Raw genomic sequence first — 25,634 nt, forward strand, 5'->3', positions numbered from 1 at the left:
CCATAATTGACAACAGCCAAATTATGGAACCACCAAGAGATGAGTACAGAGACCAATTGTGGTATATATACACACAACAGAGTTTTACCCCGTCATAAAGAACGAGGTTGTGGCCTTTGCCACTAAGTGGATGGAGCTGGAGAACATCATGCTAGGTAAAGTAGGTCAGATTAGGAAAACAAAGGATCCAATGTTTTCTCTCATACGCAGAAGCTAGAGAAAAATAAGGAAATAATGGATCAGATATAAAGGTGCAGGAAGGATCAATGGAGTAGAAGAAGGTGAAGAGGGAGGAAGGAGGGGCAGGAAATGGGAAGACATGCAGAATTAGTTTAATAAACCATGCCAGGTGCACGTTTAAATACAGCACGTGATCCCACTTTATGTGTGCATGGAAAGGACCCCCCAAAATGTATAAATAAGTGGGTGAAAGGAAGACTGTGGGGAGGAGCATGGGGGAGGGCAGAGGGCAGGGAAAGTGGGGAGGACTGGGCTGACGTGGCCCATGGAGCTCCTGGTAGACACGGTGCCATCAAAAGAACTGGCCGCTGTGTGGATCGATGATGCTCTGATGAAGGTCAATATCCTTCTTAGAAAAATGATCAATGAAAACAGACTAAATTATCAACGTCAAGAGTGAGGGGAGGATCAAATTACTGATCCTGCAGGTGTTAAGAATCTAAGAACGGAATATTACAGGTGACTTTGTGGTTCTAATAACTTGGAAGAAATGAGCAAAAGCTTTTGAAAGTCTTAGGTTCCCAAATCTATCTGCAAGACTCCCCCCTGTAGAAAGCAGAATCACTGCTAATGTAAGAATTTGAATTCGGGGGCTGGGGATGTGGCTCAAGCGGTAGCGCGCTTGCCTGGCATGCGTGCGACCCGGGTTCGATCCTCAGCACCACATACCAACAAAGATGTTGTGTCCGCCGAGAACTAGAAAATAAATATTAAAAAAATTCTCTCTCTCTCTCTCTCTCTCTCTCTCTCTCTCTCTCTCTCTCTCTCTCCTCTCTCACTCTCTCTTTAAAAAAAAAAAAAAAAAAAAAGAATTTGAATTCGTACTTAAAAATGTCAAAAAGCAGCTCCAAGGCCAGGTATCTTCTTTCACTAGTGAACCACCAAGTGTTCAGAGAAACAGCGTTTCTAGGTCTGCACATGCTCATCTAGGAAGTAAAAGACAATACCAAATTCATTATTTAAAAAAGGAAAAGTCTTACAATATTTCTCAAGGATACAGTCTCAAAATCCTTCACAGAGCACTAGTCAATAGAATCTCCGATGCGTGAAAGTGTTGCACATCACGTCAAGGGTTCACCTGAGAAACGCAGGAATCGTGCAGCGTTGGTGAAGCCACAGTGTCACTTCTCACAGCAACAGATGGAAAGGATAAGTGTGTGATCATTGCAAGCGGTGAAAAACACTAGTGTTAATAAGATTAGTAATCCAGTAGTGACGGGGACACTCGACCCGTTAGGAACAGAACAGAGCTTCCTGACTACAGAGAACCTCTATCTGAAATACGCTGTCCTTGTGCTGTGGAGGTTAAGGCCAAAGGTTCCTACTAGGATCAGGGAATGGGTTCCGGTGTAGCCACCACTGCCTGGCACTGCCGCTGAGGTCCCCACCCAGATGCTTAGAAAAAGAGAAGTAGAGGCCAGAAGTTTGGGGTAGAAATAATTATTTCATGATTATCTTTGTAGAAAATCACAGAATTTCCAAAAAGCTGTGGGAACCAACAAGTGACACTTCCTAGTAATTAACAAAGTGTTGTTAAATTACCTGGGAGGGACAGTGCCTGCAGAATGAAGCCTGTTGCTGGAGCAAGTCGGAAGACTCCCCTGGCTGCTTCCAAGTACACTAGAAAGCCCCGGTGACCAGGACAGCGTGGCCTTGGTGAGCAGACAGGCAGCCGGACCCACGGGACAGGACAGACTGCAGCAGGCCTCTGTGGGCTCCAGGTACCCAGTGCCAACCTGACGGCCAAAGACAGAAAACACACATGGAGGTCCTGCCCTGGAGCCCGCTGGCTCTGGCGCTGGGAGGAAGGGTGGGTCACAGGGGACTCCAGCGCACCGTCAGCAGCGCTTTGGGGGGGGAAGGTGACCACTGGGACACACCCAGTATTGGTGGGGATGTCCTTAGCACTGGTGTCTCAGTTGGTGGGGGACACTAAGCCTCATGAATCCCACTAACCATATAGTCTTCAGCCTCTTCTCAGGCTTTAGGAGTGGAGCACCTGGTTGGGTTTCCACTACTTAGAAGACTCCTTCCAAAGCCCCACGTAGAGGTAGGCACCAAACAGGGTCACGCTCCCTGGAATACACGTGGGGGCCGTCGTGGGGACAAGTCCTCCACCTGGACCTGAGGTGGGGTGAGCAGAGGTTGTGGGGGCAGGAAAGACGAATCTGTGACGTGGAGGCCATGTGGCCTCCCCTTTGCAGGAAGCCCAGGGACCAGCAATGCCCTCCCCTGAAGCCTGGCTGAGCCTGTTTCTCCATTTCCCGGGATTCTGTGGGCAGGGGAGGCTGTGGGAAAATGTGCTGAGGGCTGACCTGAGCCCAGACTGCAGGGCTGAAGAGGGCTTCCCAGGGGAAGTGGCTTCCAGGTGGAGAGCGGCAGACGAGGGTGGAGGGGGTGGAGAACTCGGGGAACTCTCAGGAGGACAGAATCTGGGAGAGCTGCGATGGCCTCCCAGAGCCGTGGGATGCAACCGTCCAAACCAGGAGCCAGGGGTGTCAGACTGGGCAGTGTCCAGTGGCCACACTGAAGGTCGTGAGTGGAAGGGGGATGCAAACCCACTGGGGGGTCTCGACAGAGACAGCTGTGGCCAGATCCAAAGGACAGGTGCGTTGGACACAGAAAGGCCGGAGTGGCCTGGAGTGCTGAGGGCCATTGCCAAGTAGGAATGACGCATCGAAATTTCCTTGCCAGCGTACCCCATGCTGCTTAGAGGACATTCGATGGGACATTGCATGTATGCTTTAGTAAGGTGACCTTGCTCAAATACCAGGGCGGATCCGGGTATAGAGCTGATCAGGTTTGAGGAAGTTTCCCGCTCCTTGGGTTTAGGGCGTTCCCGGTTTAAGACAATGTGGTTTTAGGGAAGTTGGAGGTTGAAGATTATTGCTGCTGGGAATAGGGTGTTCCTGCTGCTTGTTCCCGTTGAGATCTCATGAGATTCAAATGGGATTTGGAAAAAAGCCTGTGGAGTAGGTGAATAGAACAGGCAGATTTTGGATTTCCCCTGAACGTGTGTGGAGGCCGGTGTGAATTCGGGAATAAAGAATTGCTGTTTGAATCTACAAAGCTGTGAGTGGCTCGTGATCTTGTGCCAAGCTAAGACATTGGCACTGGAGGAGTGGTGCAGGAGGAGGACTGCAGTGCTAACCAGCAAGGCCACGACGGGGTGCGGAGGATGCAGGAATGGGAGTGGTGAGGGGTGGTGGTTGGGAGCTTTCAGGAGCTAACGCGAGAACTCTGGCTGGTCAGGTTGCTGGACAGACGGCAGCAGGAGCCAGCACGTTAGCTTGGACCGTCGTGTTAGGAGGGTTGCTGAATCTGACAATTTGCAGAGCAGTGTCACGTGGGCCGGTGTGACATCCATCAGCCCGAGTGGGAAGGCCCCCGCCCTGGACAGGGAAATGGCTTGGAGTGTTGTGTTCTCTCATCCCTTGGACAGGAAGGGAAAGCACCAGAGCAGCAGCTGGGACTCTCCGTGGAACGTGGGGCTGCTGTAGAGAGAACCCAGCACACAGCACTGAGGGTTCCCAGTCCCAAACGCACAGTCCACACAAGGAGTTTCACCCAAGTAGGTGACACAGCAGAGACAGCGAGACTGGAGCAACCGGCTTCTGTTGTCACAAAGCCAAGAGGACACTGCTTAAAGCTGGTATGTTTAGGGAGAGAGACTCTGGTCCCGGGGTAGGTGACACTATGGGACAGTGGGGATGGAGCCAGACGCTCACAATGATGGGCAATGAACAAGCCAAGACTCCACGCTGGCGGTTCTTGGGAAACTTGGTTGAGATGGAGATAAAGACACCGTCTTTCCTGGGAGGTGGAGGGGACGCAGGAGCACAGTCTCCTCCTTATTTGCATTCTGGTCTCTCAAGGAGGAGACAGAGCTGTGTGTGAAGCCTGAGTGGAGAGATCTTTAACCAGGGAGAGGGAAGAGTGGACTCTGCAGAAGACAGTGCCCACCATGCTGGGAAACACCGAGCCCACATCCCACCAGCACACTATGCATTCACATCATCTGCAAATATGGAGGTTCCTAGAAGACAGACTTGAAAATTAAATGTATCGATATTCCTTAAAACCCCGTAAAAATGCCATAAAGGATAAAAGAGTCAAATTATTTATGTACAGAATCTTATGACATAGAAATGTGAAATAAATTTTAAAATGACGATGCTAAAAATCATGTTAGTTGTCAGTCTTTGATGGAGTAGCATAAAGAAACAAAGGGTGTGTTTTTAGGCTGTGATTAAAATTTTATGACATCCAGTTGGGGACTGGAACAACTAAGATCTTGTAGAGTTGCTTGAAAAGGCTGAACCTCACAGGTATTCTATGAATTTCCAAAGGAGATGGACTGTTTCTCAACCCGAGAACATAATATTCAACGGGACCATGTGGCTGTGTCTGCAGCAGGCTGATAAGCAGGACAATGAGAGCAACTTAGCTCAAGGTGGTTCCAGGAATGTGAACTACTTAACTCAAACACAATGCAGAATCTCAAACTCTGTTAGCACATCACGGGGAAATTACTTCAGACTGTGTGTGCAGGAGAATTTAGGAATTGAGGTTGATGTAATAGGGGCACTAACAAAATCCAGGAGAGTAGGACAAGGTTCAAGCATCTCCAAGTGATCCTCTATTGTCCGGATATTGCCATTGTTGTTAAATAACTTGAAGCGTAATGGGGCTGTGAAATTGGAAGTGAAATGGAGTCTCCCTTCTGTAAGTGCGTACATGCAGCAAGGTATATGAGAAAATGAGGAGCAGGGGCCAGGAAGAGGGAGAAGCTCAGGCTCCACAGAAGACAGTGTTCTGCAAACCAGAATCTGTCCTTCTTTACCGAGTCCCTGGAGGAAGGTAAACTGGACACTGGTAGAAAACAATCTTAAAATATGTCTAAGCCCACAAAGGGCATAGCTGAGGGGCATTCATCTGAGTCTTCCCTGGCTAACTATGCTGCCGAAAGAAAGGCAGCATGTAACAAAGACACAGACTATGATCTAACAAAGAATGTGTGATATTATTTGTTAATAGGAGAAAAAAATTATTTTCCTGATTCTTTTATTTATTTTTATATGTATGTACTGATGTGGAATCATATCTTATTTTGTATCTGAAATAGCTGGTTTGGAGAGCTACCCTTGTGAGTCTAGGTGTTCAAACTGTGTGATGATGGCATTGGGAATGGTGGAAGGACATGGGGTCCTCTCTTCTATTAAAGCCATGAGAACGCGGACACAAGTTGACAAAGCATTGTGTGCAGGAATCGCACACTAACCAACGCACACAGCAACCCAGAGACAGTTTCTCAAGGATAGCTGATCTCTGCAAGAAGGGTGAGCTTTGCAGCATTTGAACTTGCCCAGTCCCTGCTCTCTGGCTGAGATGTAACCTCTGAAACCACTTTCCAGAACTTCCCTGAGCAGCTCATTCCCCAGCTTTCCCTTTAAAATTCTTTAATTGATTGTTTGAGGTGCTCAGCTGTCACCTTGGTTTTGGGCAGCTCTTGTGTTAAACTAAAGCCAGTGATTGTTTTGACAAATCCTCTCCAGGGAAAGACTATCTGCACCGGGGGCCTCTGAATCAGGCCCCATAATTGATGAGTCATGTAAATGAATTCCCATGGAATCATCAGGCCAGTCGGACACTAGAACGCTTTGGAGACAGGACTTGACAAGTCTTCAGTCAGTGCTGACCATTCTCAGGGGGTCTGGCCCTGGTTTGGCGGTGATGGTACTGGCCTCGTTTTCACAGGAGCGTTTCCCTCAGAGCGCGAGGTCCCCTTTTCTCAGACCCTCATGGCCTTGTCCTGTTTGGTGTTTGGGTCTCAGCTACTCTGTCAGGTGTGAGATGCTTTCCGTCTACATTCCCCTCGTGACCAGCGCCATTGAACATCTTCCAGACTAAGGGGCCACTTTTATGTCTTCTTTTGAGAAGTATTTATTCAAGCCTCTTGCCCATCTTTTAAATGGGTTGTTTGTTGGATTTTGAGCTGTTTGTATTTCAAATGTATTTTAGATATTAACCCCTTATTATTGAAGATATTCCCTACAATCCGAGGGTTGACTCCTCACTGACAGTTCTTTCCTTTGTATGTAGAAGCTTTTAGGTTTGATGCAACAGCATTTACCCACTTTTTGTTGTTGCCTGTGCTTTGGGGCCAACGACATCGCTGCCCAGGCCAATGACAGGTTCTTCTCCCTGTTCTCTCCCCATGGCTTTCCAGTTTCAGGTCTGTGTTGAAGTCTTCAGTTAATTCTGGTTCATTTTTGAATACAGTGTGAGTCAGTCTCATTCATTTTTCTCCTTATGAACCTCCAGTTTTCCCCACAATTATTATCCTTCCCATTGTGTCTTCTTGGCACCTTTGTTAAAATCCTGTCCACTGTAGATGCTTGGGTGAGCTTCAGGCTCTCTATTCTGTTTGGCTTGTTGACATTTCTATTTTTATGTTGGTAGCTTGCTTTTAAAATCACTCCGACTTTGTAGTGTAGTCTGATATCAGGCAGTGTGAGATCTCATGATGCTCATGATCACGACTATTTGCTATTTGGGGTAGTGTGTGTGGGGGTGTGTGTGTACATGATTCCATATGAATTTTAGGATAGATTTTTTTACATCTACAAAAAAATTCATGGAAATTTCAATAGCAACTCCATTGACAATAGATCACTTTGGGTAGTAGGAGCACAATATGAAATCTTCCAATCCATGAACATGGAACATTTTTCTACTTATTCATGTCTTTAGTAACATCTTACAGTTTTCAGTGTGCAAGTGTTTCACTTTTTTGCATAAATTTATTCCTGGTCGTTTTATGTATTTATTTTATGCAGCTATTGCAACTGAGATTGTTCTCTTACATTGTTCTCCTCATAGCTGTACAGTTAGTGTATAAAAAGGCTGCTGATTTACTGTGATGACTTTGTATCCTGCAACTCCACCATATCCACTCCTTAGTTCCGCCACTTGGGCTGTTTTATTCATAAGGTCATGTTGTCACAGGGTAATGTCACCTCTTCCATTCCTATTTGGAGGACTTCTGTGAAGCCAGATGGCCAGCGGCCTTCATTACAGACCTCGGGTCATGACCTCTCAGCAACATTGTTATGAGGCTTAATGGAAAAAAGTAGTAGTTCCATGCTTTTTCTTTGTGGTAACAATAACTGAAAAATATTTCATATTTCTATTTGTGAAGTGTCCTCTCAGGGAATTGGATTCCTTGGAAAATGGGGTACATATCTTACCTGTGTTTACTCAGAACCCTGGAAATACAGAGGTGCAAGGCGAACCTTGCTGCAGTGTTATGAAGTTAAGGAGAGACGGATCTAAAGTTCTGCTCACACTGACAGTCTGCAGAGTTTCTGATCTATGCCACTTTGCAAAGCGTCCCCTTCTCTATCCGTGGGAGGCTGTGTGGCCGTCATCTGGGAGGCCTGGAACACACCTGCCTGCTCCTTCTTTCTCTTTTCCTTCCTGGGCAGAGTTCCGGCTTCCTCTCTGACCCACTCTGGGATCGCCCTCACTGGAGAGCAGAGCTGAAGACCAATCCCCAGGACTAGCATCACACAAAGACCACGTGGATGCCTGGGTTCCTGCTGGACCCCTAAGGTCAGATGGGCAGGAAAAGACGTGTCCCACCTTGTGTGTGCCCAGAGGAAATTGCTCAGACTCCCCTTTGTTTGTTTGTCCCCCCCCCCCAAATTCCACCACCAGCCTGGGTGTGGCTGGGAACCTCTCTGCCCCAGGGGAAGTGAGAACCTGTGTCTTTCTCCCTCTTGCTTCTTTCCTATCCTGATACATCTAGAACCCGTTATTTATGACAGTGACTCTTTTTCCTACACTCCTTTTTTGTTCTCAACAAATCCATGAATAGCTCTGAAGTTACAGACAGGTGCCAAATGGTCACTTGCATTTTACATGAAGGTAGTGGCTCTCCAAGTCTGTGCCTGATCATGAATGTCAGCATGACCTGGGAAGCTTCTAGAGTGCAAACCCCAGGCTGCAGTCCAGACTCCCACAGCCAGAGCCTGCAGGGCCACGTCCTTGCTTCACCAGGCCTTCCGGGGCTCCAGTGCTCCTGCAGATGAGACACAGCTCCAAAACACAAATTCCGATTAACCTTGGCCAACAGGAGTTCAGCGCCTCTTCATCACAGCACTGTGAGCTGCACAAAGGGCGTGTTCAGGACTTCCCACTCAGGACTGACAAACCAGGGCTCTGAGTCTGCGCCTGCCCAGGTGGGCTGGTTGGAGTCACGCAGAGACCATGCCCACGGCCTCTGTGCTCAGTTACAAACCAAGGCTCCGAGGAAGGTGTGACGATTTCCATTTTGTCTGGCACATCCCCAGGGTTCACATAGGTCATTCTGAGCAACCTGTGTGCATTGGCCTTAGAACAGGAAGCTAGGTCATTCTGTGCAATCTGTGTGGAGAGAGAGAGGAGAGAGAGAGAGAGAGAGAGAGAGAGAGAGAGAGAGGTCTTTTCCTCTCAAAGCAAGGTCAGAGTATGACGGCTCAGGACTCAGTTTCCTCTCTGCCTTGGAGGCAACTGCTGTAACTGCTCAGCACCTACCAGCTGTGGAGAAGAGAAAGAGGCAGGTCGTGAGCTTGGTCCCTTCATTATCATCCAGCCCCGAGGAAGGGGCAGACTGGTTCTGTTCCAACCCTTTTGAAAGACCCTTGATGACTGTCCACACCCCACTGTGAAGCATGGTCTGCAGTGGAGCCTCAAGGGGGCCGTGGTGCTGCTGGTGCTGCTGGTGCTGGGTGCAGGGTGGGTGCTGTGGACAGAAGCCTCTCCTCCGGTCAGTGCTTCCCAGGGGCAGTGCATTCGCAGAGCAGTCCCACCGAGGACTCTTGCACTACAGTGCAGGTGAAAGTCAGTACGTTGCCTACATACTGCCTCATAGCTTCCTTTCCAGGTTTTGAGAAGTTGAAAAAAAAATTAAAACTTTTGAATTGCACAGAACAACAGAAATTCTAGAAACTGCCCAAACATCATACCAGGTTACATTTTTTGTGCTTTCTGTTTATATAGCGTCCTTAATACTCGGGCATTATTAAAGAACAACACACTTATGTACAGCAAAGAAAAGGGAGAAACACGCTATGGTGCTGCCCTTCTTGACCTGTGTCCTCCCTGGATAGTCTCTGCCTGGATTTTTGCAGAAGAACTCACTTGACACTGGAGGGTTGCAGATTCCAGGAAGAGAGATACCCCTCCATATCACAGGGGGTCCAAGAGCAAAGGTGCTTTGGCCCCCGTGTTAGCACGTGGCCTGGAAAGGAGGGCCACCGATGCAGGGTGGTGACTGATGGGGGCTGCATTGAGTCCCCTGCCCCACAGGCTGGCATCCTGCCCCAGAGCACCTGAGGATCTGGCCGTGCTTGGAGACAGGGTCCCTATAGAAGGTGTCAGGTTAGATGAGGTGGTGAGGGTGGTGCCCAGCAGTATGAAAGCCGCCCTGTGAAAGGGGGAGTTCAGATGTGGAAGGAAGAGGAATGAAGAGCAGGGGGAGGTGTCCACCTGCAGCCAGAGGCCCAGGGCTCCAAGGTCTCCCCGCTGCCAAGGCTGCCGACACCTGCATCTCGGCCTCCCGGGTGCAGAACCTTGAGCCACACACTCCCATTCCTTCTGGTCTGCGGGGCCTTCACAGCAGCCCTAGCCAAGTGGCTCCGTCTCAGAACCTGCAGTGGCCGCGAGGAGCAGGACTGGGACAGGCTGAGGAGGGTGGGTCTGGGGCCGCCCTCCTCATCCCAAGTAGCAGAGGGTGGTAGGATCTGCACTCACGTGGAGATGGCACCACCCCATACCCGGCAACCCAGAGGAAGAGCAGGCTCCGTGTGGCTGCCCTGCAGGCAGGCAAGTCAGTGGCCCGCAGATGACCGGATGCTCTGGAATACCCCGTGGCCACCAGGGACACTTTACACATGGCCACCCAGGGGGGGACCAGAGGATCTGTGGGCCTTTTCTAACAGAAAACTGAGTGAGTCCCCGAGCACTTGGCCCCTTAGGGGACAGATGAGAGTGTCCTTAGCTAAAGGGCCAATGACGAAAACGCAAGTGACGACATTCCTTGAAGCAGCAAAATTAAACTCTCTTACATCAGCAAGAAGGGGCTTTGAGCTAAAGTAATTTCAGCTTTAGAAAAATAACAGTACATCTTTACATATGTGCATTTATAACAGGTGAAATCTGCATATGCAACACCAGGATTTATTTTTAACAATTTGTTAAGAATATTAAAGCTAGACAGAGAACAGACTTCTCCAGGCAGTTGAGATCTGTATATATCCTACCATGTCTTAAATGTAAAACGATAACTCTAAACATGAGATGGAAGACGATTCTGAGTTCAATCCAACCAAGTAAACATCTATTTACTGCTCCTCACGTACAGGACACTTCAGTCACAGACTCCAACACACATGGAGATAGAGGATGTGCTTTTTCTTTAGAGAAAACAAAGAATGTGCAGAATGCAAAGCAAGAACCCAACAGGAGGCTCAATGTCTGAGTAAGAAAAGTGACAGTTATGATAGAAGAAACTCGGAAAATCCAACTCAAATGACCAGAGGGAAGCCGCGGGGCTGCCTGCAGAATGCGCTGCTCTGGGGGGCACCCAACTTGCCAGGAGAGAACAGGGTGTTTACCAAAGAAGCCAACCTGAGTTCCAGCAGTGGAGTGGCCTGATGAAATGAGACCGTGGGTGTCTGCAGTGCAGAACATCTGGAGCATTCTGCGTGCAGAGACAGTCTGCAGAAGAGCCTGGGAAGTGTCTGAGGAGGTGTTGGGAGTGACCGAGTTCCTGCCAGGGCAGGGGAATGGAAAGGAAGCTCAGATCTTAACAGCACGCTGTGCAGCTGGAGCCACCAATCACTTGGCTAATGGAGATGACGGTGGCAGAAAAAGAGTGAACAGAGACTGAGTGCCAAAGCATGGGACTCTATATTAGACAGATTCCATTAATGACCTGGGGGTGTCAAGAGAAAGGAGCTGATCTGAGAGGATAACAAGCAGCTTGCACATGACAGGTGCACCCTCAAGTGGGGTGGGTCAGACCTGCGGGGCAAAGTGTGAGGCCACAGAGGAGCAGGAAGACCACCCTACAGACAGGGCTCCGGTGTGGGCAAGGGACCTCTGTTAGTGCAAAGGGGAAGCAAGGTGGTGGGTGGGGAGGGCACTTGCTGAGGAAAGGAGGGAGGACGGAAGACAGGCAGGTTTGCATCATTTGCATTTAGAGTGGAAAAGGAGTAGGTTGGTTTAGCATGAGAAGATCAATTGATGTAACTCACCACACTAACAAGCTAAAGAAACCATACATGCAGATAAACAATGTACAAAAATTCCACATCCCTTCTTGATCAAAACTCTGTGCACACGGGAGTGAAATGTGATTTCCTACGTCCCCGACATGATGATGTTTGTGCGAAAGCTTATTAACATTCACTCTCACAAGGCCACCCCTCCCTTAGAGCAGAAGCCACATGAGCACAGCCCTGCACCACTGCGACACCGTCTTACACCTGATGGCCATCCAGTCACAGCAAGATCACAGTAGTAGAAAACACACACGTGTGTATCAGCAGAAGAGGAAAGAAAACATCTCTGCTCATAGATGACATAGCCATGCGTGGAGGAAATCTGGAGGAATGTACTTTAAAAGCTGCTGGAACTGATGACCTAATTACAGGGTCCAAGGTCACTAGAGAAAAACCAGTAGTGTTTTTATATACCAATAAACATTTTGGAGTTATAACTAGAAAATGATTATATCATCATCAAAGAAAGAAATGGGGCATGTTCAATAAAGTACTGGTAAGATTTGTATAAATGAAAACTACAATTATTACCAAAAGGACAGTGATGAGGCAAAACTGAATAAACAAAGAGACATCGTGCTCGCGGGTTAGAAAATCAAATATCGTTACAGTCTCAACAAAATCCTTGGTAGACGTTGACAAAAGTAGAGTTGAATTTTAAATCATAATACCAAAAGCTCCTTTGGAAACAGCAGATTCGGAAGACTCACCTTCCCTTGTTTGAGGCATGTCATGTGGCAATGATAACCTGTGGTGTTGGCGGAGCCATAGAATCATCTAGAAACCCAGGAAACCTACAGGAAGCCGCGAGGACAGGACGGAGAAGGAGTACTGCCCTTGTGGAGTGACACCCAAACAGCCGGGCGAGTGAAGTCCCCTCAGTGGTGAGTTCAGACCTCCTTTGTCACACTAGAGGCTCACTGGAAGGCAGACCACCAGGCTGGCCCCAGGCCTCTGGGTCACATGCACCCGGGACTAGCCAACTCGCCAGCACCTGGTTATTTGAGGACCCCCGCCCTGGCAGGCCAGAGAGATGGAGACAGGAGAAAGAAGGCCCTGGTCTCTCATGCTTTAGCCACGTTGTGAGGCCTCGGGCTGACCGTGAGGGAGGAGAAGGGACGTTTGCCAACACCCGTGTGTCACGCTCTTGGCTGTGGGTCCACCTCTGCCTGGCCAATACCTGGCAGTGTGACCTCAGAGAAACGGCCTGCCTTCTCTGTGCCACATCATGATGCTGATGGGGACCAAGCAGAGTCTTGGACAACCCAGACTGTCCTGGTGGCTCTGTGGTTCAGGAGCCTCCCCATGACACAAGGCCAAACGTCCACCCCTCTGGGGCTGAGTCAGCAGGTACTTTACTAGACCACAGAAAAATGAACTTGGCAGCTGTCTCCTTGAAGACAACCCTCAATACCTTCTGAACCTCAAGGCAATGTTGGAATCACTAACAGCAGCAGCCCAAATCTTCTCTAAACCATAAAACCCTTTCCTTTAGGCTTGAATCATCTGGTTATCACTTCTACCTTTTCATTAAATGACTCTCAGGGATGGCCTCACCCCAGAAGATGGCAGGTCAGAGTCTTGATAAACCCAGAAGAAATCCCTGAACGGCCCCTGCCACCTGGTGTACCCCAGGCCAGGGGGAACAGTGGCATCCACAGCCCGCAGCTGCCGGCAGAGTCGAGGTGGACACAGCGCCCAGGCCAGGCCACTCAGGCTCTGTGTAGACGCCAACCAGAAGTCGTGCTCTACCACCCTGTGTTTTCAGGGTGTGACCTGCCTGTCTCCTGGAGCCATCGATGGAGAAAGTCTCCTGCAGGGATGGGCTGGGCTCAGTGGTAGACCCTCCAATGCAATTTTATCCTGCTCCACCACTGCCCAGAAGCCCACGTCTGCTTTATTCAGTGTCTAGTACATGACGCAGGGACTCTCCTAACATGTTGGGGCCTGGGTTTGTCCCCCAGCATCTCAGGGACTACTTGACAGGTCAGGTGACACATTAGAGTTTCAGGATGTGCTTCCTGTAACAGGTAGCGTGCTGTCTGTTCTGGCTCCTCATAGGATGTCCTGTGAAGACAGGTTTCCCTGCTCACTGCCAAAATGGGCTTCACTGAGCATTTGTTCCATGTGCCCAATGGTCAGCCTATCCGTCCATGAGAGGAGGCCCCTGCGCTGGCAGCCACAGGGTCCCTCTTCTTCTCCTGGCTGCGTTTGCTCCACCTCCAGGACACCAGGGGCAAAGAAGGGCGTTGGCTGGACTTTCCTGTCTGCATATTTGCTGTCAGCTGCAGCTTTGAGGAGATGGCTTAGAGCCCGTGAAATAGGAAGGCGTATTTGAATTGATTAACCCCCATGCTCTTTTTCTCCCCCAAACAATGTATTTTATTTTGTCTTACAGCATGTTTTGGAGGCATCTTGTTTTTAGGTAGATAATGGGTTGGGGGAGGGAAAGGTTACTGTTAATGGAGCCCAGGGACTATTTCACAGGTGTTCCACACAATGACAAAGACCTTCGAAATATTCTGCTGGGAGCATAACTTAGGTAATATAAAGATGAACTTTTGAGAGATTAGCCAGCATGCCTCACTCTCCTAAATCCTGGGAGCCTTTACAAATTCAGTAATTAAAATACTAACATATTTTAATGCCAACTAAATCAACGGTCCTTTCTGCAATCATCTTTCTCCCTTGTGCAGCCCTGGGGACTGAACGCACCTTTCCATCCCATGCAAGCTCTCCACTGAGCTCCTCCAAGCCTTTTAATTTTCTTTTGAGACAAGGTCTTACTAAGATGCCCAGGCTGGCCTCAAACTTGTGATCCTCTTACCTCAGCTTCCGGAATAGCTGGGATTAGAGGTGTGCACCACCATGCCCAGCCTTGGTACTATTTTAACCTCCCTCTGAGGTACATGTTTTGATCTTGGTATTTACCACTCTAATTCAGTCTTTAATACTCATTCCTTGGTGGGGGTGTATCCATGATCCCCAGGCTGGCCTGACACCTGTGGTCCTCCTGTCTCAAGCTCTCCAGAGCTGGGATTGCAGGCGAGCTCCCCCAAACCCAGCTGAAATCATGCCTTTTCATTAGTTCACTGTGTGAGCTCTCCAAAACTGTGACAGTCCCTGACACAGACCCACTTACAGAGGAGAGAAGAGTCTCTGCTCATGGGTGCAGAGGGTCAGCCCTGGCTCACTTGCCGGGCAGCTCTGGACAGAGCTGAGCACAACATCACAGTAGTAGTAGGCGTGGCCAGGAGGCTGCTGCCCTTTACCCCTCAAGGGCCCACCCGGCTCCACTGTCCCAACCAGCCCTCCCTGCTGCAGTTCCTGCCACCTCCCAAGGGCAGCTGTGTCTGGGGACCGTGTCCGCGGTGCCTGAACCATGGGGACACCCTGACCCACAGGCTGGAGTTGGGGCGTGACTGGGTAATGGGACCCCTTGTAATCAGCATATTGAGCTGACATGGCAAAAACCATGAGTCACGTTGAAATACAGAAAGTGACTTTGATGATGTGTGTGTCACACGGACGTGGCTCCAAGTGATCACTATGCTCTTGAGCAAAGTGTGTCTTACACACGAGGGATAAAATAGTGTGCACAGAATTCAACTGTCCATTTTTACTTAGTTGCTGGCAGTTTTTGATTAGGGAAGTAGGTCATCGTTATTCCATTTTCTAGATTTATTTTAAAAATTATTAAATGCATTGAAAATAAAGTAGATTTTTTTACATTAGCAAGATAAGAGAGGTGGGGACTTGGGACTCTCGTGGTGGCCGCAGGGACTAGCAGGCCTGTTCTTGGGTGACTCTTGGCACTACAGCCCTCCTGAGCACAATCTGCACAGAGCCTGGAATACGTGTGTCCCCTCTAGGTCAAAGCCTGCTTCCCAGAGTTCACACAGGGGACGAGCAGCTGTGCCCACACCTGGGCCCTCACTGCTCTGGGGCTGTGTTCTCTGCCGCAGCTCAGAAGTGGACGGTGAGCTGGGCCCCGCTCCTGGGCATGACGAGGTGCCCGACCTACCAGCCATGACATCTTCACAAGCCTGTCAGTGTGCACCGTCTTTAGGGCGTCTGATTAAAGACACCTCATTTATTACATATTGTTGGTTCACGGCCTGTGAACTCGTGGCCAGCGGTGACGTCACTAGTGCTAGAAAGGAACTCCCCTGACACTGGTCTTCTCCGCCAGCCACTGCTCACCGCAGCTCCTGGGCAACACATGCATATCCCTGGTTCAAAGTGGAATCTCCAAGAAAAGGCATAAAATTGGCCAAACACCTCACTATACACCTCACGGAAAGGACTCTCCAGTGTGGGGCGGAGGCAGGGAGGCAGGGAGGCCGAGCCCTGTCGCTGACTCAGCTGCGACCCTCCTGGAGCAACGTGATGTGTCACTGGCAGCGAGTCATGACCTTGCCAATGCAGTTAAACAGGTAGAAGAGTTTGCAGAAATGGAATCCACCAATCGTAAGCATCTACCATATGCAGACCCATACTTGTTAATGATATGTGTATAGAGAACACCAACTGTGTGCACGGCACACTGACGACTTAAGGCTGTATGAATGTGTGAAGCACGTACGTTGAAAGCTTAGTCCTGGGAAGCACCCCAAACCCAGAACCCAGACAGGCAAAGCTGAGCGAAGGGAAGCCCCGCTTGGCAGGGTCCCGGGGACTTGCACATGGTTGGTCTTCCAGATCAATAACATACTTAGAGCTCTGATTTTTCAAGCAGGGAAATGTGGACAGTTAGCAAGGTTTCAAAAGTGGCATGGGACTGAAACTCAAACATAGGAAAATAATTAGAGGGTTGAAATGTTAAGCAGACACTGGGCCCTTTTTGTATCAGTTTCAACTACTTGTAGAAGGGAGAAGTCCGATTTCCTCCCCCACTGAGGCTGTTCTTAGCTTTGACACAGATAAACCCATGTCAGTGCCTGGGGTCTCGCCGTCAGCCATCAGGGGGAGAGAGGCCCGCTCAGGATGCTGCGCGCTGACTCAGACCTGGAGATACAAACCTCAGAGCAGCTGCATTGGTTGGTCACCCCGTGTGATAAGTACCTGGTCCCTGCCACCCTTGCTCTAGGCAATGACCTCTCTGAGTGACGTGAGGGGAGTGCAGGGCCTGTGTTTCACGGCTGTGGTTCACGGCTGTGATGGCAAGAACATGGGCACAGACCACAGGAGGCAGGGCCATTTGTGGGTGTTAGTGGACAGGCTGGTGATGCCGGGGAAGCACGTGAGGAGCTCCTCCAAGGACGTGCTGTGGTCACCTACACGGTGGTGGAAGGTGGGCAGATACTCAGTGGGCTGGGCATCTACTGTCAGAGCAGCTGAGTCGGACAAGAGCCCTTGATCCCAGGGCCTAGAGAACCTTGAGACCCGAGCTCTTGGTGCCATGAGGGAAATGAAACCCAGAGAAGCTGGCAGCGTTTCTAGACTGGAAGGGCGGGGCTCGGCCGGCCCAGCATCCCAGCTTCTATGCAGAGGACGCTGGAAAGCCGTGCCCTCCCCCGCAGAGGCGCTGTGATCCTCTGCTCCTGGTGAACAGAGGCTTGTCGGAATTCCGGGGCCTCTGCAGGCCTGGGGAGCCTGTCACAGGGAGTGGAGTAAATCCCAAATCCCGGCACGTCTTCCAGATGCAGCGACCTCGGGCTGGATCTTTATCCTCGTTCCCCTCTGAGTTAAACAGCCCCTGGACCTCCTTGTGTACCTGCCCGTGCTTGGCACCTGCCCACGGGGAGACGTGCATCCCCAGGGATTAGCTCAGCCCAGGAAGCGTGCCTCAGGTGGGTCACAGGTGACGCGCTGGTGCAGTGGGCAGCACCGATTTTAATCCTTTTAGGCAAAGATGCCAGTGCCCTTCCCATTCCTCCTGCAAAGGTTACGTAACAGAAGGCCTTCATTCTGCACCTTGAGAACTACTTTAACTGGTCAGTCTCCTGGGCAGTGTTATTAAAGGGTTTGAAGCTGGGCTGTTGGGTGGGACTGAGAGTCACTTATGAGTTCTCAGGGCTCCAGTTTGCTGTAAAGTCCCCATGTAAACACTGTCCTAGCCTTGGTGGCTCTTGTCTGTTATGCTAGGGGTTTGCCTCACCTCCATCTGCTCTACAATTGTAAACCCATCAGACTTCCAGGTAAAATGTTGAAACCTTTCCATTTAAAATGGATTTTTTTTGTTTATTTCCATATAAGAGGTATTCATTATAGTACTCCCATGTATAATGAGTAGTTCCAAATCCTAGTTGAGTAGCAACTCACTCTCCAAGTCCTTAAATTTATAGAGCATTGGTAAGTGCGCACACACACACACACACACACACCTGAAAACCTGGCTTCTGGTCTCAGGATAGCTCACTTACCCATCACCATGATCCCAAGGGTGTTGCACAGTGCTGGAGGCTGCGCCACTGGCCCAGGGGGGTGCCTGGGGACTGGCCCCTCCTCCATGGCTGTCCACGTGTGCCCATGGCAGAGGGGCCCAGGCCAGGCGTCCCTGAAGCTCTTAGAAGAACACACCCCATTCACGGGAGCAGAGACTTCGTGGCTTGATCACGTCCTCCAAGCCCCTCTAATGCCACCACCATGAAGTCTGATCTCAGCACAGAATCTTGGAGGGAGGCACACATCCTGCCCTGCAGAGCCCAGGGTGGGGCTGGGTCCTCCCAGGGTGTTTTCCTTTCAGACGTAGAAGGACTCCAGCTGCCAGGGTGGAGGGAGCAGACCTTCTGTGAGAAGGTGCACCAGGGCAGGCCTGACACCTTCCCAGGTGTACCTGTCTCCACCTCCACGGCAGCTGCTCCTGCTCCGACCCTCGGCCTCCCCCCTCTCTCAGGCCCACACCCTCGGAGAACCACATTTACTATTGCGGGGAGCACAGATTTTCCAGAAATGGGACTGTTCCCCCATGCCACCATTGAATCTTCATGACTCGGGGCAAAACCATCATGCTCAGCTTTCCCCTGCACACTAAGAGGCTTAGAAAAGAACATTTTCTAAAATCTACTCTGAAGAATATGAGACTCAGGCTGGGGCTGTGGCTCAGCGACAGAGCACTTGCCCAGCACGTGTGAGGCACTGAGTTTGATCCTCAGCACCACATGAAAATAAACAAATAAAGGCATCCTGTTCATTCACAACTACAAAAATCTTTGTTTTATAAAAACAACATGAGACTCTTTCTCCCTCAATATAAAATCATGAAGTTTCACCAGGATATTATGCTTTGCTGCTCAAACCAGGCAGCCTCATTTCCCCACACACTGTGTGACACCTTCATCCTGACCCTCTGTCTCCACTGCCCTCGGGATGCCAGCAGCTCACAGGCCCGTCTCCACCTGGGGCGGTGGAGGCTCCCGCAGCTCCTTTGGGGCCAGGCCCCTGGTGAGTTCCAGGTGCGGGTTCCCAGAGGCTTACCCTGGTGCCCCTCTCCAGCAAGCCAGGGAGGGGCGTGCCCTGCTTTTCCAGTCCCTCCCACTGAACAGGAGACAGAGACAGGCTCACCCCACTGGGAAGGCCTCTGTGTTCTGGGTTTTGGCCTCCGGCTGTCTGGGTTTCCTGTCGGCAGCACAAAGGACCCTGGGTGCATCCATGCAGCAGGTTTCCTGGTGGTGCCAGGAGAGTGGGGTGGGCTCGAGACTCCAGATGCTGAACAGCAGCATCTGAGTGAAGGAACTGATATTCTGAAGCCCCCAGATTTCCTGACGTCCACTAGCCAGAAAAAAAACGCCCTTTCTCCACTCCCAGAGGGTCCTGGTTTTGCAGTGGGTTTGGACCTCAAATCCTAGAAGTCGGTACTGTTTTTCCTACTGAATTTGGCCAGAGGATATAAACAGTGATTTATTTGCTGGACCTTCGCTGGCTGTGAGCTGGCTCCCGATTGTGGTTTACATCGTCACAGCATTCAGATGAAATGCAGCAAGGTGCCACCTGACCTAGAAGGCTCGGACTCACGGCTCTGCGTTGATCTCACCGAGCAGTGGCCACTAAATGTTTGGGTGGTCACCCTCCTGAGATTGAGGTCCTGTCTAGTTTTCTAAGCTAATCTGCTAATCACCGCCCATCAGACCTGATCATTTAAGATCTTCACTGCATAGGACCAGATGGTGTCCAGTGGGACCTACGCTAACCATGCTTGTGAGTTATGGGCCATGCATCGGCAAGCCACATCCTGCAGGCCTGCTCCTAAGCAGTGTCCCTAGAGCACAGCCCAGCCATTGGCTGTCCATGGCTCCTGCAAGCTGCTGTGTAGGAGCCATTCAGCAGGACAGAGGGTACAGATCCCAAGGCTGACACTTACCATGTGGCAGTTTAGGAAACAGATGACCAAATATGCTATGTACAGATTGACATCTGACTTCCACTCAATGTCCTAGACTCGTCACCCCAAGGACTTGGTGTTTCTGCTAACTGCTAGGTACTGGATTTAGTCAGAAATTTCCATAAAAATTGCCCATGTCTGGCCTTTAGAGCCACTGAGAGAACTCTGGGTCCCAGTTTCCCCTTGGACCACGTTTCCACTTATCACCTAGTCACTGAAACCTCAGATTGACTTTGGGGCCCCAGAACAATCTCATGCACGTATATTCTTGGTCTTAAGTCCTCCCTACGTAAGCCTACCTCCAGTCGGGGTAATCATACACTGGGGAAATAGAAATCCTTGGGCTCTGAAGGGTTACAGAACACCTGCAGCAATTCCTGCTGCCACACCCCAAGTCAGGGATAACGGGGTTGAAGACAAATCTGTGGGTCCCAGCAGGTGGAGGCATTTCACCCTAAACATCTATCCAGGTAAATGTGGAGCCACATGCTGAGGTTACCTGAGTCCCCTCTCCTAGCAGCAGGAAGTCTGAGCCACTTAAAGACAAGGAAACACATGAAAGGTCAGATCCCTCTTTTCTGCCTTCTTCTGTCCATGAACACTCCAAGTGCCACATCAGGCTAGGTCCAGGCGGGACAAAGGAGAGTAGGACGAACACTTCAGGCAGATAGGGTGGGCTCAGGGAGGCACTGCAGGGGCCATCCCCAGGTCCCCAGGTAAGAACTGAGGATGCACCAGGGTGTCCCAGACTGGAAGGACCTGGGCTCAGGAAATCTGGGGACACAAAGGTCCCCTCCAGAGCAGGGTGTGGAATCTGCCCTGGGCGGCTTCTGTGCAGGGGGCTGGCCCGAAGGTGGGTGCCAGAATCTGTGGGGGGCGCTGTCCCCATGCTGTTGGCCCCCTCGGGCCTTTGGTTCCTTCCTGAACTTGATTCCAGGTGTTTCCAAAGAAGCCTGTTCTGTGCACAGCTGCTGCTGTTGGTGGGACCGGCTGTGTGGGGCCCTGCTTCAGATGAATAGCCGTAGCAGAGTCTGCCTGCCTCTCCTGTCCTGTGGCCACACCCAGCAAGAACGTCACCTGGGAAATGTGGTTGGCAGGGCCCTGGTCAGCAACACGCAGACAGACAGCCTGCGACCTGCGACCGGGGTTTGGTGAAACGTCACTCGAGTTGTTGGGGGAGAATGAGCACACAAAAGGAAAAGCAGGAGCAAGACGAACATTCCAGAAGGGCTGTTTCATAGAGAGAAGACAGTGGGGGACAGAGACTCAGGCATGTCACTGCCACATCATGGAGAAATGACATTTTAGCAAGAATGTTTCTCAAAGAGAAGCTAATAGCATGGTAACAGATGGCACACACATCGCCTCTCGTAACTTATTAACGAAAGAGAGCGGTGCTGAAAATCATCTCTGTTGTTCCTCCAGTGAGGGAGTGTGAGCAATGTCCCCGAGGAGAAGGCAGCGCATTACTGCTGGCTAACTAGGTCGGAGGACGGGCCTCGCTACAGACTCCTGGAGCCAGGGGGAGGCTGCTCAGGGAGGAGAGGGATTCAGCCCTCAAGGGGAAAGCAACCCTCCTGCTGAGCTGTGATGCCCTCTGGACTCTGCCAGGTCTGCTCACACCAGCATTTGAGGGTGGGTGGATGGGGACGCCAGGGCCATGTTTCCATCAGGAGCTGGAAATAATTCAGCACAAAGGAAAGAGATCGAGACCTAAGACTGTGACTCAGAAATAGCAGCTAAAACATTTTGAGCCGTTATGTGGCTGACTCTGTTAAGTGCTTTATCTGAGTTATTTTATTTAATCCCCCCAGTTACATTATTGCTACTGTGATTGGTGAGCCTCAGAGATGAGAAGAGAGAGGCTCAGGAAGCTTAAGGAGCTCAACCATAATCACACAGTTCCCAAGCCTCAGGGCCGGAAAGTGAACCTTGATTAACTGCAGACATCGCACGTTCACACCGTACAAGATCTCTGCAGGGAGCTGCAGAGTTTGCTCACCCTCCCTGCGTCCTCACCCTTGGGTACTGTCCCTGTGCTGACTCAGTGGCTCATGAGGGCTGGTGGAAAACAGTGGATTGAGAAAAGTTTGCAGAGTGCAGGCACCATGGGGCTGCCTTCCTGCTTCTCAGCCACCCGCAGAGGCCAGGACAGCCTGCAGGGCCAGGAGGAGGGGCTCGGCTCCTTCCACCCTGGCCCACACCCACCAGCACCAGGGAGGAGACTGAGGCCACGCCAGGGCAGACACCTCTCTGCTGCCACAAACCCACCAGCGACCCCATGAGGAAGGGCCCAGTCTCTGCAGAAGAGAGGAGGTTCCTGTGGATCCTGGCCATTGTGGTGTCTGGTGCAGGTGTCTCTGTGTGACGGCAGAGCAGAATCAGGGCGCCTGGAGGTGGGCTCCACCATCGGGTTCTCATTAACCAAAGCTCTGAGAGGCCTGGTGCCACCAATGAGCACAACTCCAAGGCCCCGATGACGTTGGAGAGAGTCAGCACCACTGCAGAATCGCCCAACAGGAGTCACCGTGCAGGCCATGTCTGCTTCCCATGAGGTTGAAAATGGTGGAGCAGAGTTGGGCCACTCTGTGTGACTCTGAAGGCCCAGGTCTCTGCTGGGGGCTGCTCAGGAAGGTGCAGTCACACCTTGTGGTGCCAGGTTTGGAAATCCGCATCAAAACCAGGAGAAAGGAGCCCTTTGCACATCTAGGAATTTATGCCAGAGAAAGAAGCCAGAGGGCATCTGGGGAACCTGTGAGGTTCCACCCTGTGTCTCAGAAACAGAACAAAGGCCACACAGCAGGAAGCTGGCGGCAGAAAAACTGCCAAATGTGCGCAACAGAACCCTGCCCAGCGGTCGGCTTTTTTTGTTGTTGTAGAAATTACCTGGTAAAATGCAAAGATTCTCAAGATATAACAAGTAAAATATAGGCCAATAAATGAAATTCTGCTCATTGCCAAACATCAGATGTATGTTTTTGCCCCAAACTGCCTGTTGGAGGGTGGTCCTCTGATCCATTAAAACATTCCCTCCTGCTTGCTGCCCGGCCAGCCCATCACTGTTCGGAGCACCATCTGGGGACACACAGTGTGAACAATGGAAACTTAGAGGCTTCTGGAAGTTAGGGCCTAGGAGCAAAGAGTCTGATAAAAACCGCAGCATAGACCCAGGCTCACTGCACAGGTCCTGGGCCATGAGGGTGCTCTGCAGGGCATTGGGAGAGGCAGATGCTGGCGCTGGGTGTCTGGGTCCTCGCAGGCTGCGTGAGCCCTTCCCGAGACAGCATCCCAGGCATCCTGAAGCGTTACATTTAAACAGCTCTCACAGGTGTGGGGATGGTGCATTCTGCAAGAATGGTGAGGGCTGTGGAGGTGGAGGACGCGGCCATGTCAAGACGTACCTGGAGGTCGTGACCGGATTGCTCCAGGAAGCCTACGAGTGGAGAACTCGCTGTCCGTAAGGTAGACCTACACAGTGTGACAGTGTCAGGGCGCCAAGTTAGGGATCAGGTGACATAGTGGACACCTGACCATCTCTACGTGTTCACCAACGTGTGTATATTGAAGTCACTCGTTACTGTTTTTTGATATTGTGATAGTTAATTTTGGATGTCAAGTGGCCTGGATTGAGGGACCCCTGGAAAAGGGCCCAGCACACTTCTGGGCCTCTGAGGTGTTTCCCTGAATGTGGGCAGCACCATCCAACAGGCGGCTGGCATGACCTGGAGTCGGGGGAAGGGGTGCTGCCCCTGCTGGCCCCTGGCTGGGTGCTGCTGGTGCTGCTATGTCACGTTGCTGGACTCGGGCTCTGCAGCCTGTGGGTGAGGACTGTACCAGTGGCTCTCCAGGGCGTCCAGGTCCTCGACCAGGACCTGGGCTGCTTCCTCTCCTTCCTCTTGTTCCGAGGATCTGGCATCTGGGCTGAGCAGCTCCTGACTTCCCTGTCTCTCCAGGCCACTGGCGGTCACTCACTGTGGGAGGTTTCAGCCTCTGGTCCTATGGGATGGCTCAATAAACCTCCTCTTACAGTTACGTATGTTCTACTGGTTGTCTTCCTCGGAGAACCTGGCGGTGCAGACATACCCACTGGGAAGGGGCGACCCCCTCATTTTCAGGGTGGCCTATTCACTGAGTATGTCATTTTACAACATAACACACATGCATTTATAAACAGATGTGAGCTCACAGGACAAATAGAGAAGCTGGGAATTTTGCATAGAAATAAATGAGGCACAGTAGCTACAGCCCTGAAAATGAGCTTCCGGGAGCATTTTGCCTGCCGTGGTATTGTTTGTGTGTTTCACGCACATGAAGGTTTAATGGAGTAGTGTTTTCTACGGATTTTGTGAACTTTTCTGCATGTATCATTTTTATAAAACACAAGATTCTGCAAATAGAGTGAGCTCATGCAGTCTTGGTGTAAAAGACGCAGCACGCTGTCCCTTCAGGGGAAAGCCTGGCTCACTGTCTCAGAGGAAGCACGGCACTGGCATCGGACGCTGGCACCTCGGACAAGAGCTGAGAGTCACGGGCAGCAACGTCTCTCAGGGTGAGGGAGGAGGGGGTTTCTCAGCTGCCCGTGCCGGGCCGTGTTCTCCAGGGAAACAGAGCCAACACGAGGTGGACACCTGTTCAGGGTCAGAGACACAAATCGTCCCACGTCACTGTAGAAGAGCACACTGCTCCGCGGTGGAGAGCCATGAAGACCAGCTGTCCAGCACAAGGCCACCTGCTGGCAGAATCTCCTCTGGCTTGGTGGAGGGAGGGTCTTTGGAGGCCTGCAACTGCTTGAATGAGGTCCACTCGTGTTAGGTGTCGTGGGCTGCTCAGACCCTCACCCAGCCTGGGGAGCTGCCCCCCACCTGTAAAAGCCACTCACCCACAGGCTGACGTCTCCACCCTCACCCAGCGGCACCCTGACCACGATGTCCTTAAACTATGGAACTGGCGCTAGCTCACTTCCTGAGTGGGCAGGGGGATGCAGTTCTGAGAACGGGTGAACTTTAGAAATGTGTCTTTTAGTGTCCAAGGCTCTCCCGCCACCCTCCTTCGTGGTTTTCTACTTAAAAGGCCCCTCCCCCTGCAGACTGTCTGCCCTCTGCTCCCTCGGCCCTGGCCAGAATCAGCCCTTTGTCTTTCCTTCAAACAGACCCAGAGTTTTATCGGGAAATTTAGAATCGTGCCTTAACACAGGGAGGGCAAAGGAATGTTCTCAAATCCCCTGATTTAAATGTCTTATCATTCAAAACACACCACCACAGAAACATCCGGAAATGTTCCCAGATATCTATGCACCAAGGTCCAGCTGAGTAGGAACAAAAGTAACCATCTGTGCCCTGGTCATCTTCCCAACTTTAGCACATCCAAGAGTCAAGGACACATGGTGGTCCACAGACCTTGCAAGGAACAAGTGACGTCACCACCAGATGGACAGGTGAGGTCCCAGGACAGGACCCAGAGGGAACAGAGATGTCACCTCTGATGGACAGTGAGGTCCCAGGACAGGACCCAGAGGGAACAGATATGTCACCACCAGGTGGACAGGTGAGGTCCCAGGACAGGACCTAGAGGGAACAGAGATGTCACCACCAGATGGACAGGTGAGGGCCCAGGACAGGACCCAGAGGGAACAGATATGTCACCACTGATGGACAGGTGAGGTCCCAGGACAGGACCCAGAGGGAACATTGCTTTTAAGTCTCTAAGAAGGAATGAAGGCCTCTCTGGGATCCTGGGGCAGTGGG

Source organism: Urocitellus parryii, chromosome 14 (assembly GCF_045843805.1).
Source record: "Urocitellus parryii isolate mUroPar1 chromosome 14, mUroPar1.hap1, whole genome shotgun sequence".
Taxonomy (NCBI): domain Eukaryota; kingdom Metazoa; phylum Chordata; class Mammalia; order Rodentia; family Sciuridae; genus Urocitellus; species Urocitellus parryii.